We start from the raw sequence: 10000 nt of genomic DNA, 5'->3' as shown, positions 1-10000 counted from the left end.
CCCCCCCCCCCTCCTCCCCCTCCAGTGTGTTGGTTTCTGGGGTCACAGTGTTGTTCCCTGTGTCCTGCTAAGAATGTCTACTTCATAACAGGGTATTGTCTGTCCTCTGTGTGTGTGTGTGTGTGTGTGTGTGTGTGTGTATGTGTGTGTGTGTGTGTGTCTCTGTGTGTGTGTGTGTGTGTGTGTGTGTGTATGTGTGTGTGTGTGTGTCTCTGTGTGTGTGTGTGTGTGTGTGTGTGTGTGTATGTGTGTGTGTGTGTGTGTGTGTGTGTGTGTGTGTGTGTGTGTGTGTGTGTGTGTGTGTGTGTGTGTGTGTGTGTGTGTGGTGTGGGTAAATGGGGTCTGAGGCTCTGAGCCACTTCACCGGCTTAGAGGAAGTTAATGTTTAATCACGTTTGACAGGAGAGTACCCTCGCTTTCACTGTGTGTGTGTGTGTGTGTGTGTGTGTGTGTGTGTGTGTGTGTGTGAGTTACCTCATGTGTATCAGCTGGTCAAACAGTGATCAGGTGATCAGGTGGTGAGATGCAAAGTGCAATCACAGGTGCAGCTTAGCGTTGCCGAGCAACCTCACACACACAGATGAGTCATGACTGTTTGTCCACCAGGTATTATGGGCTGCAGTCTCCTCTCCTCTCCTCTCCTCTCCTCTCCTCTCCTCTCCTCTCCTCTCCTCTCCTCTCCTCTCCTCTCCTCTCTCTCCCCTCTCCTCTCTTTCTCTCCTCACTCTAGTGTAACTTTGTTCAGGTTTGATGTTTAAGTAAAATTCACATCCATTCACACACCAATGGTGAGGTAGACAAGCTACCATGCAAGGCGCCGGCCCGCTCATTAGGAGCAATTTGGGGTTCAGTGTCTTGCCCAAGGACACCTTGACACGTGACCAGCCGCGGTTCGAACAACCGTACTACCGACCTTGCGACCATTAGACGCATTAGGCTCTACCTCCTGAGCCACAGCCGTAGGTGTGTTCCTAGATGCGATGTTGTTGACGCACAAGTTGTTCTTGAAGCAGTCGAGAAGAAATCCCCTTCTCTCCAGGGTGTACTACATGAAGGGAACACAGCACAGTGCAGGCGCGTGCTTCTGTGAACTTACTTCAGTCTTACCATCCTTACAATCCTTACAGTATCTTTCTTGTTTAACGTTATGTCTGCAGTCTGTAGATGGAGATGAATCAAAGCTATAACAGTAGCTCATGGGTTATGTAGCATCATCTGGGTCACGTGATGGTGGATCATTTGGTGGTGGTGATCTCGGCTCCTTTGGCCTTCAGAGAGATGTAGATATTGGTATGTTAACAAGACACGCATCAGAAAATACAGAAAGAACAGTAATACTAACACACATCATCATCCGAATCAGAATCTGTTATTCACCAGTACAATGCCAGCAGGCACAAGGACTTTACTTCGGTGTAATTGGTGTTACAGAAATACTAACATACATAAAACAAGTAGCGTACGAGACAGACACTGGACATATGATGACTTAGGTATGCAATACTAAACTATACAAGACTAACTGGAGCACTAGAATGTGCAATACGCAGTGAGCACGGTGACGAGAGTCACTGTAGGAAAGACCTTTGGGTCTTTGGGGTGGGGGGTGGGGCATATATACATCTTTAAGTGCATCTTTAAGTGTGAGTGTGTGAGTGTGTGAGTGTGTGAGTGAGTGAGTTTGTGTGTGTGTGTGTGTGTGTGAGTGTGAGTGTGTGAGTGAGTGAGTGAGTTCGTGTGTGAGTTCGTGTGTGTGAGTGTGAGTGTGAGTGTGTGTGTGTGTGTGTGTGTGTGTGTGAGTGTGAGTGAGTGAGTGAGTGAGTGAGTGTGTGTGTGTGTGAGTGAGTGAGTGAGTGAGTTTGTGTGTGTGTGTGTGTGTGTGTGTGAGTGTGTGAGTGAGTGTGTGAGTGAGTGTGTGAGTGTGTGAGTGTGTGAGTGTGTGAGTGAGTGAGTGAGTGAGTGAGTTTGTGTGTGTGTGTGTGTGTGAGTGTGTGTGTGTGGGTGTGTGTGTGTGTGAGTGTGAGTGTGCGTGTGTGTGTGAGGGTTCTCAGGGTTAATGTTACACAGGTGACGTAATCTGACTGAAACGCCGGTGAAAGGACTTTGAGGCAGAGAATGACGGCACACACACACATGGCACATATGTGCACATGCACACACACACACACACACACACGTGCGTCACATGACCCGATTCTTAAAGACAGAACGCTTCCGGTGATGGGCCGACGTCCTGACACACACACACACACACACACACACACACACACACACACACACAATAGTCTCTCTGTGACAGGAGGCAGTGCAGTGTTTGCTCAGAGGGCAGTTTGCAGCCCAACCCTACTGGACTGAGACTGGCTGAGACTGGCATAGAGAGAGAGAGAGAGAGAGAGAGAGAGAGAGAGAGAGAGAGAGAGAGAGAGAGAGAGAGAGAGAGAGAGAGAGAGAGAGAGAGAGAGAGAGAGAGGGAGGAGAGAGAGAGAGAAAGAGAAAGAAAGAGACAGAGGTGTGTGAGAGAGACAGAGAGAGAGAGACACCGGTGTGTATGTGTGAGAGACAGAGACAGACAGAAAGAGAGAGAGAGAGAGAGAGAGCCAGGTGTGTGTGTGTGCGAGAGAGACCGAGAGAGAAAGGGAGGTGTGTGAGAGAGACAGAGAGAGAAAGGGAGGTGTGCGAGAGAGAAAGAAAAAGAAAGAGACAGAGACTCAGTGGAGTGGAGCTTTCTCATCCCGCCAACACTTTCAACTACACAAACCATCACATGAGAGGTACTGTGTGTGTGTGTGTGTGTGTGTGTGTGTGTGTGTGAGGGGGGGGGGGTGCTGTACACTGCCACTGTAACAGTATTGTGTGTGCTGGTTTTGAAAGCTGTACTTTTGCTAACATGAATATTTATGTTTTTTTTCTTTTTTTTCTTTGCAATGATTATTGTGTGTGTGTGTGTGTGTGTGTGTGGTGTGTGTGTGTGTGTGTGTGTGTGCGTCCGCGTGCCTGCATGTGTGTGTGTGTGCGTGTGCGTGTTTAACACAGTGGTTTATTAGAGTCTGTCTTAGCTTAGTGTGATGTGTCGTTGATGAGAGAACATAAACATTGTCTGATAGAAACAGATGAGAGGAGAGGAGGAGGAGGAGGAGGGAAGTAGAGGAGAGGAAAAGAAGAGAAGGAGAGAGAGAGGGAAGGAGAGGAGGCAGAGGGGAGATGATGGAGAGGAGGAGTGAGATGGGGTTTTAAGTACATGCTACATAGCTTTGAAACAGATGCAACCCTAAGACATGAACTGGAGGGGGGGGGGGGGGCTTAAAAGGAGGGTGTCCCAGTGTAGGGGGTGTTTCCCCGGTCCCTGGGGGGGGTAGTAGGGGGGGGGGGGGTAATTTAGAGAGAAGCATCGTTATTTTTAGTCCCTCTGCCACTTCTTTGGGGTTATTTCAAAGGGTGGGTCGTGGCATTTGGACTGGGGTGTTTGAGAAAACCCTTTGGGGTATTTTAAACAGGCCGGGGGTATTTCGGTGGGGTCGGGGGGGGGGGTATGTTAGGGTGTTTTAGGGTGTTTGTGGAGGCGGTGGGTAGTTCAGTTCGGCCGTGGTGGTGGTGGCGGCGGCAATGAATTCTGGGGTATTTATTTAACGCACTAACTGCCAATAGATTCCGGAACCTTCACCACCTAGAGTGTTCCAAGTGTTGTATGTGGTGTCTACCTAGCAACAACACTCTGATTGGCTACAAAATGAAGCAAAATTATTGATGTTGATTTGATGCCCCTTTTGTTGCCCCTTGGTGTTCTAGAATGTTGCCAGTGTGTCAGGGGGGGGGTTCAGAAGGGTTGGGGGTACTTCAGTGATTCATGGGGTACTCTGGTGATTCATGGGGGTATTTCAGAGGGGTTCAGGGTACTTCTAAGTCCTAGTGGTATTCTGAGGGGGGCGTGGCCTACATTCCTCCAGGGTCCCTCTGCCCCTGACCCCCTCCCCTCTTACCCCCCAGGCCACCATATGTCCCCCCAGAGCAGCTGGTGCAGGGTCAAAGGTCACAGGGATGACAGGAGGGGGTGACACTGCTGTTACAACTCACTCACTGACCCCGAGTCAGTCTCTGCCCTACTGGGGGGGGGGGGGGGGGGGTTGGGGGTCACGGGGTCACGGGGTCACGGGGGGGGGGGGTCCGTCTGACTCTAAATCAGTCACGCCGGGACTTTTGATTCTAAACGCGGTGACGCTTGAGTTTCCTGCGTCAACAGCTGACTCAGAACTGATACTGATGCATTCTGGGACACTGGGAGTCACGTACAGAATCCAGCTTTGTGTCAGCTTTCAGACACACACTGGGGAATGCCCTGCTCCTCTGTCATAGGACTCATTTGGCAGTTTAGTTTAGTTTAGTTTAGTATAGTTTAGTATAGTATAGTTAAGTTTAGTTTAGTTTAGTATAGTATAGTTAAGTTTAGTTAAGTTTAGTTTAGTATAGTTAAGTTTAGTTAAGTTTAGTTTAGTTTAGTTTAGTATAGTTTAGTTTAGTTTAGTATAGTTTAGTTTAGAGTTTAGTTTAGTTTGGTTTATTTGGTTTAGAGAAGGACAGAGTGCACATGTATTCACTCTCAGGAAACAAGAAGATGGGTCCATCAGATTTAGCAAGAAGCTAATCTCCTTCTGTATAGAGAAGAATTTATTCGCTGTATGCTGTATGAAATATGAAAGGAGCAGATGCTGTGATATACCCACATATATCTATATATATCTCTTGTTTAATCATTAACATTTCAACTTTAATCACTAGCCTGTTTGTTCTGATCTGAAGAGGTCCGTTGGTAAACTTTGAACTCTTTCTCTACCGGTGATGTCATGAGATGACTCAGTATGTATTTCACCCAGTGATGCTGACAGGCAGCCAATGATATCTCTGAAAACTGGGTCACGTGGCCCCTAAGCCAAGCTTATCAACCAATCGTTTGTCTTCATGGCTGTTGAGTGACAGTTCAGCGTAGCCGGGGGGGGGGGGGCCTGGTTGCCGAGGCTGGTTCCCTAGCAACAGGGTGGGTGTTAGAATGCTTGGTCCACCACTCAACCTCTGCAAACAAAGTCTACGTTACGCAGACTAAACGAATCCATGGATTGGCCAGTTATCTGTGTCAGCTGACTTTGAACATGAACTTTTGATGTCTTTAACTCCTAACTGTCCCTCCTGAGACATCTACTACCCCCCTGTACTGTCCCTCCTGAGACATCTACTACCCCCCTGTACTGTCCCTCCTGAGACATCTACTACCCCCTGTACTGTCCCTCCTGAGACATCTACTACCCTGTACTGTCCCTTCTGAGACATCTACTACCCCCCTGTACTGTCCCTCCTGAGACATCTACTACCCCCCTTTACTGTCCCTCCTGAGACATCTACTACCCCCCTTTACTGCTCCTCCTGAGACATCTACTACCCCCCTGTACTGCTCCTCCTGAGACATCTACTACCCCCTGTACTGTCCCTCCTGAGACATCTACTACCCCCCTGTACTGCTCCTCCTGAGACATCTACTACCCCCCTGTACTGCTCCTCCTGAGACATCTACTACCCCCTGTACTGTCCCTCCTGAGACATCTACTTACCCCCCTGTACTGTCCCTCCTGAGACATCTACTACCCCCCAGTACTGTCCCTCCTGAGACATCTACTACCCCCCAGCACTGTGTCTCCTGGGACATCTACTACCCCCCTGTACTGCTCCTCCTGAGACATCTACTACCCCCCTGTACTGCTCCTCCTGAGACATCTACTACCCCCCTGTACTGTCCCTCCTGAGACATCTACTACCCCCCTGTACTGTCCCTCCTGAGACATCTACTACCCCCCTGTACTGTCCCTCCTGAGACACCTACTACCCCCCTGTACTGTCCCTCCTGAGACATCTACTTACCCCCCTGTACTGTCCCTCCTGAGACATCTACTACCCCCCAGTACTGTCCCTCCTGAGACATCTACTACCCCCCTGTACTGTCCCTCCTGAGACATCTACTACCCCCCAGCACTGTCCCTCCTGAGACATCTACTACCCCCCTGTACTGCTCCTCCTGAGACATCTACTACCCCCCTTTACTGTCCCTCCTGAGACATCTACTACCCCCCTGTACTGTTCCTCCTGAGACATCTACTACCCCCCAGCACTGTCCCTCCTGAGACATCTACTACCCCCCTGTACTGTCCCTCCTGAGACATCTACTACCCCCCTGTACTGTCCCTCCTGAGACATCTACTACCCCCCTGTACTGTCCCTCCTGAGACATCTACTACCCCCCTGTACTGCTCCTCCTGAGACATCTACTACCCCCCAGCACTGCGTCTCCTGAGACATCTACTACCCCCCGGTACTGTCCCTCCTGAGACATCTACTACCCCCCAGCACTGTGTCTCCTGGGACATCTACTACCCCCCTGTACTGCTCCTCCTGAGACATCTAATACCCCCCTGTACTGTCCCTCCTGAGACATCTACTACCCCCCAGCACTGCGTCTCCTGAGACATCTACTACCCCCCTGTACTGTCCCTCCTGAGACATCTACTACCCCTCAGCACTGTGTCTCCTGGGACATCTACTACCCCCCTGTACTGTCCCTCCTGAGACATCTACTACCCCCCTGTACTGTCCCTCCTGAGACATCTACTACCCCCCTGTACTGCTCCTCCTGAGACATCTACTACCCCCCTGTACTGTCCCTCCTGAGACATCTACTACCCCCTGTACTGTCCCTCCTGAGACATCTACTACCCCCCTGTACTGTCCCTTCTGAGACATCTACTACCCCCCTGTACTGTCCCTCCTGAGACATCTACTACCCCCCTGTACTGTCCCTCCTGAGACATCTACTACCCCCCTGTACTGTCCCTCCTGAGACATCTACTACCCCCCTGTACTGTCCCTCCTGAGACATCTACTACCCCCTGTACTGTCCCTCCTGAGACATCTACTACCCCCCTGTACTGTCCCTCACATCTACTACCCCCCTGTACTGTCCCTCCTGAGACATCTACTACCCCCTGTACTGTCCCTTCTGAGACATCTACTACCCTCCTGTACTGTCCCTCCTGAGACATCTACTACCCCCCTGTACTGTCCCTCCTGAGACATCTACTACCCCCTGTACTGTCCCTCCTGAGACATCTACTACCCCCCTGTACTGTCCCTCCTGAGACATCTACTACCCCCCAGCACTGCTCCTCCTGAGACATCTACTACCCCCTGTACTGTCCCTCCTGAGACATCTACTACCCCCCTGTACTGTCCCTCCTGAGACATCTACTACCCCCCAGCACTGCTCCTCCTGAGACATCTACTACCCCCTGTACTGTCCCTCCTGAGACATCTACTACCCCCCTGTACTGCTCCTCCTGAGACATCTACTACCCCCCTGTACTGCTCCTCCTGAGACATCTACTACCCCCCTGTACTGCTTCTCCTGAGACATCTACTACCCCCCTGTACTGTCCCTCCTGAGACATCTACTACCCCCCTGTACTGTCCCTCCTGAGACATCTACTACCCCCCTGTACTGTCCCTCCTGAGACATCTACTACCCCCCTGTACTGTCCCTCCTGAGACATCTACTACCCCCCTGTACTGTCCCTCCTGAGACATCTACTACCCCCCTGTACTGTCCCTCCTGAGACATCTACTACCCCCCTGTACTGTCCCTCCTGAGACATCTACTACCCCCCTGTACTGTCCCTCCTGAGACATCTACTACCCCCCTGTACTGTCCCTTCTGAGACATCTACTACCCCCCTGTACTGCTCCTCCTGAGACATCTACTACCCCCCTGTACTGTCCCTCCTGAGACATCTACTACCCCCCTGTACTGTCCCTCCTGAGACATCTACTACCCCCCTGTACTGTCCCTTCTGAGACATCTACTACCCCCCAGCACTGTCCCTCCTGAGACATCTACTACCCCCCTGTACTGTCCCTCCTGATACATCTACTACCCCCCTGTACTGCTCCTCCTGAGACATCTACTACCCCCCTGTACTGTCCCTCCTGAGACATCTACTACCCCCCTGTACTGTCCCTCCTGAGACATCTACTACCCCCCTGTACTGTCCCTCCTGAGACATCTACTACCCCCTGTACTGTTTCTCCTGAGACATCTACTACCCCCTGTACTGTCCCTCCTGAGACATCTACTACCCCCCTGTACTGTCCCTCCTGAGACATCTACTACCCCCCTGTACTGTCCCTCCTGAGACATCTACTACCCCCCTGTACTGTCCCTCCTGAGACATCTACTACCCCCCTGTACTGTCCCTCCTGAGACATCTACTACCCCCTGTACTGTCCCTCCTGAGACATCTACTACCCCCTGTACTGTCCCTCCTGAGACATCTACTACCCCCCTGTACTGTCCCTCCTGAGACATCTACTACCCCCTGTACTGTCCCTCCTGAGACATCTACTACCCCCCTGTACTGCTCCTCCTGAGACATCTACTACCCCCCTGTACTGTCCCTCCTGAGACATCTACTACCCCCCTGTACTGTCCCTCCTGAGACATCTACTACCCCCCTGTACTGCTCCTCCTGAGACATCTACTACCCCCTGTACTGTCCCTCCTGAGACATCTACTACCCCCCTGTACTGTCCCTCCTGAGACATCTACTACCCCCTGTACTGTCCCTCCTGAGACATCTACTACCCCCCTGTACTGCTCCTCCTGAGACATCTACTACCCCCCTGTACTGTCCCTCCTGAGACATCTACTACCCCCCTGTACTGCTCCTCCTGAGACATCTACTACCCCCTGTACTGCTCCTCCTGAGACATCTACTACCCCCCTGTACTGCTCCTCCTGAGACATCTACCCCCCCCTGTACTGTCCCTTCTGAGACATCTACTACTCCCCTGTACTGCTCCTCCTGAGACATCTACTACCCCCCTGTACTGTGTCTCCTGAGACATCTACTACCCCCCTGTACTGTGTCTCCTGAGACATCTACTACCCCCCTGTACTGTTTCTCCTGAGACATCTACTACCCCCCTGTACTGCTCCTCCTGAGACATCTTCTACCCCCCTGTACTGTCCCTCCTGAGACATCTACTACCCCCCTGTACTGTCCCTCCTGAGACATCTACTACCCCCCTGTACTGTCCCTCCTGAGACATCTACTACCCCCCAGCACTGCTCCTCCTGAGACATCTACTACCCCCTGTACTGTCCCTCCTGAGACATCTACTACCCCCCAGCACTGCTCCTCCTGAGACATCTACTACCCCCTGTACTGTCCCTCCTGAGACATCTACTACCCCCCTGTACTGTCCCTCCTGAGACATCTACTACCCCCCTGTACTGCTCCTCCTGAGACATCTACTACCCCCCTGTACTGTCCCTCCTGAGACATCTACTACCCCCCTGTACTGCTCCTCCTGAGACATCTACTACCCCCCTGTACTGTCCCTCCTGAGACATCTACTACCCCCCTGTACTGTCCCTCCTGAGACATCTACTACCCCCTGTACTGTCCCTCCTGAGACATCTACTACCCCCCTGTACTGCTCCTCCTGAGACATCTACTACCCCCCTGTACTGTCCCTCCTGAGACATCTACTACCCCCTGTACTGTCCCTCCTGAGACATCTACTACCCCCCTGTACTGCTCCTCCTGAGACATCTACTACCCCCCTGTACTGTTCTTCTAGCATGACGACTGCCAATGGCCCCTGGTCCTAGCATAGAGGACTTTTCCCTGCTATGACTGATGGATAGAAGATTCACTTACTTAGACAAATGTGTTTGTTGTAAGGCGTCTGCTAAACGCCAAAAATGTAAATGTAATTCATTACCTCCCTATAAACAATGTGCAGTGTCATCGTTTTGAAAATCGTCCTGAATAACAATCTCTGTGGAGTGAATGAATGAATGAATAAATAAATGATGTAAATATATTCAAATTCAGGGTTGTGTTTGAACTGTCTCTCTCTCTCTCTCTCTCTCTCTCTCTCTCTCTCTCTCTCTCTCTCTCTC

General features: G+C 51.2%; 1 protein-coding gene across 1 annotated transcript in view; it reads left to right on the top strand.

Moving 5' to 3' along the window:
• The window catches only part of nav2a (neuron navigator 2a), a gene marked incomplete at both ends in the record, with an annotated part of 124473 nt that overhangs the window by 37471 nt on the left and 77002 nt on the right, over nt 1–10000 (top strand).

This window comes from Nansenia antarctica (assembly GCF_963989245.1).
Source record: "Nansenia antarctica genome assembly, chromosome: 9".
NCBI classification, from domain to species: domain Eukaryota; kingdom Metazoa; phylum Chordata; class Actinopteri; order Argentiniformes; family Microstomatidae; genus Nansenia; species Nansenia antarctica.
The sequence above is the reverse complement of the archived record's forward strand: the minus strand, read 5'-3'. Positions and strand labels throughout refer to the sequence as shown.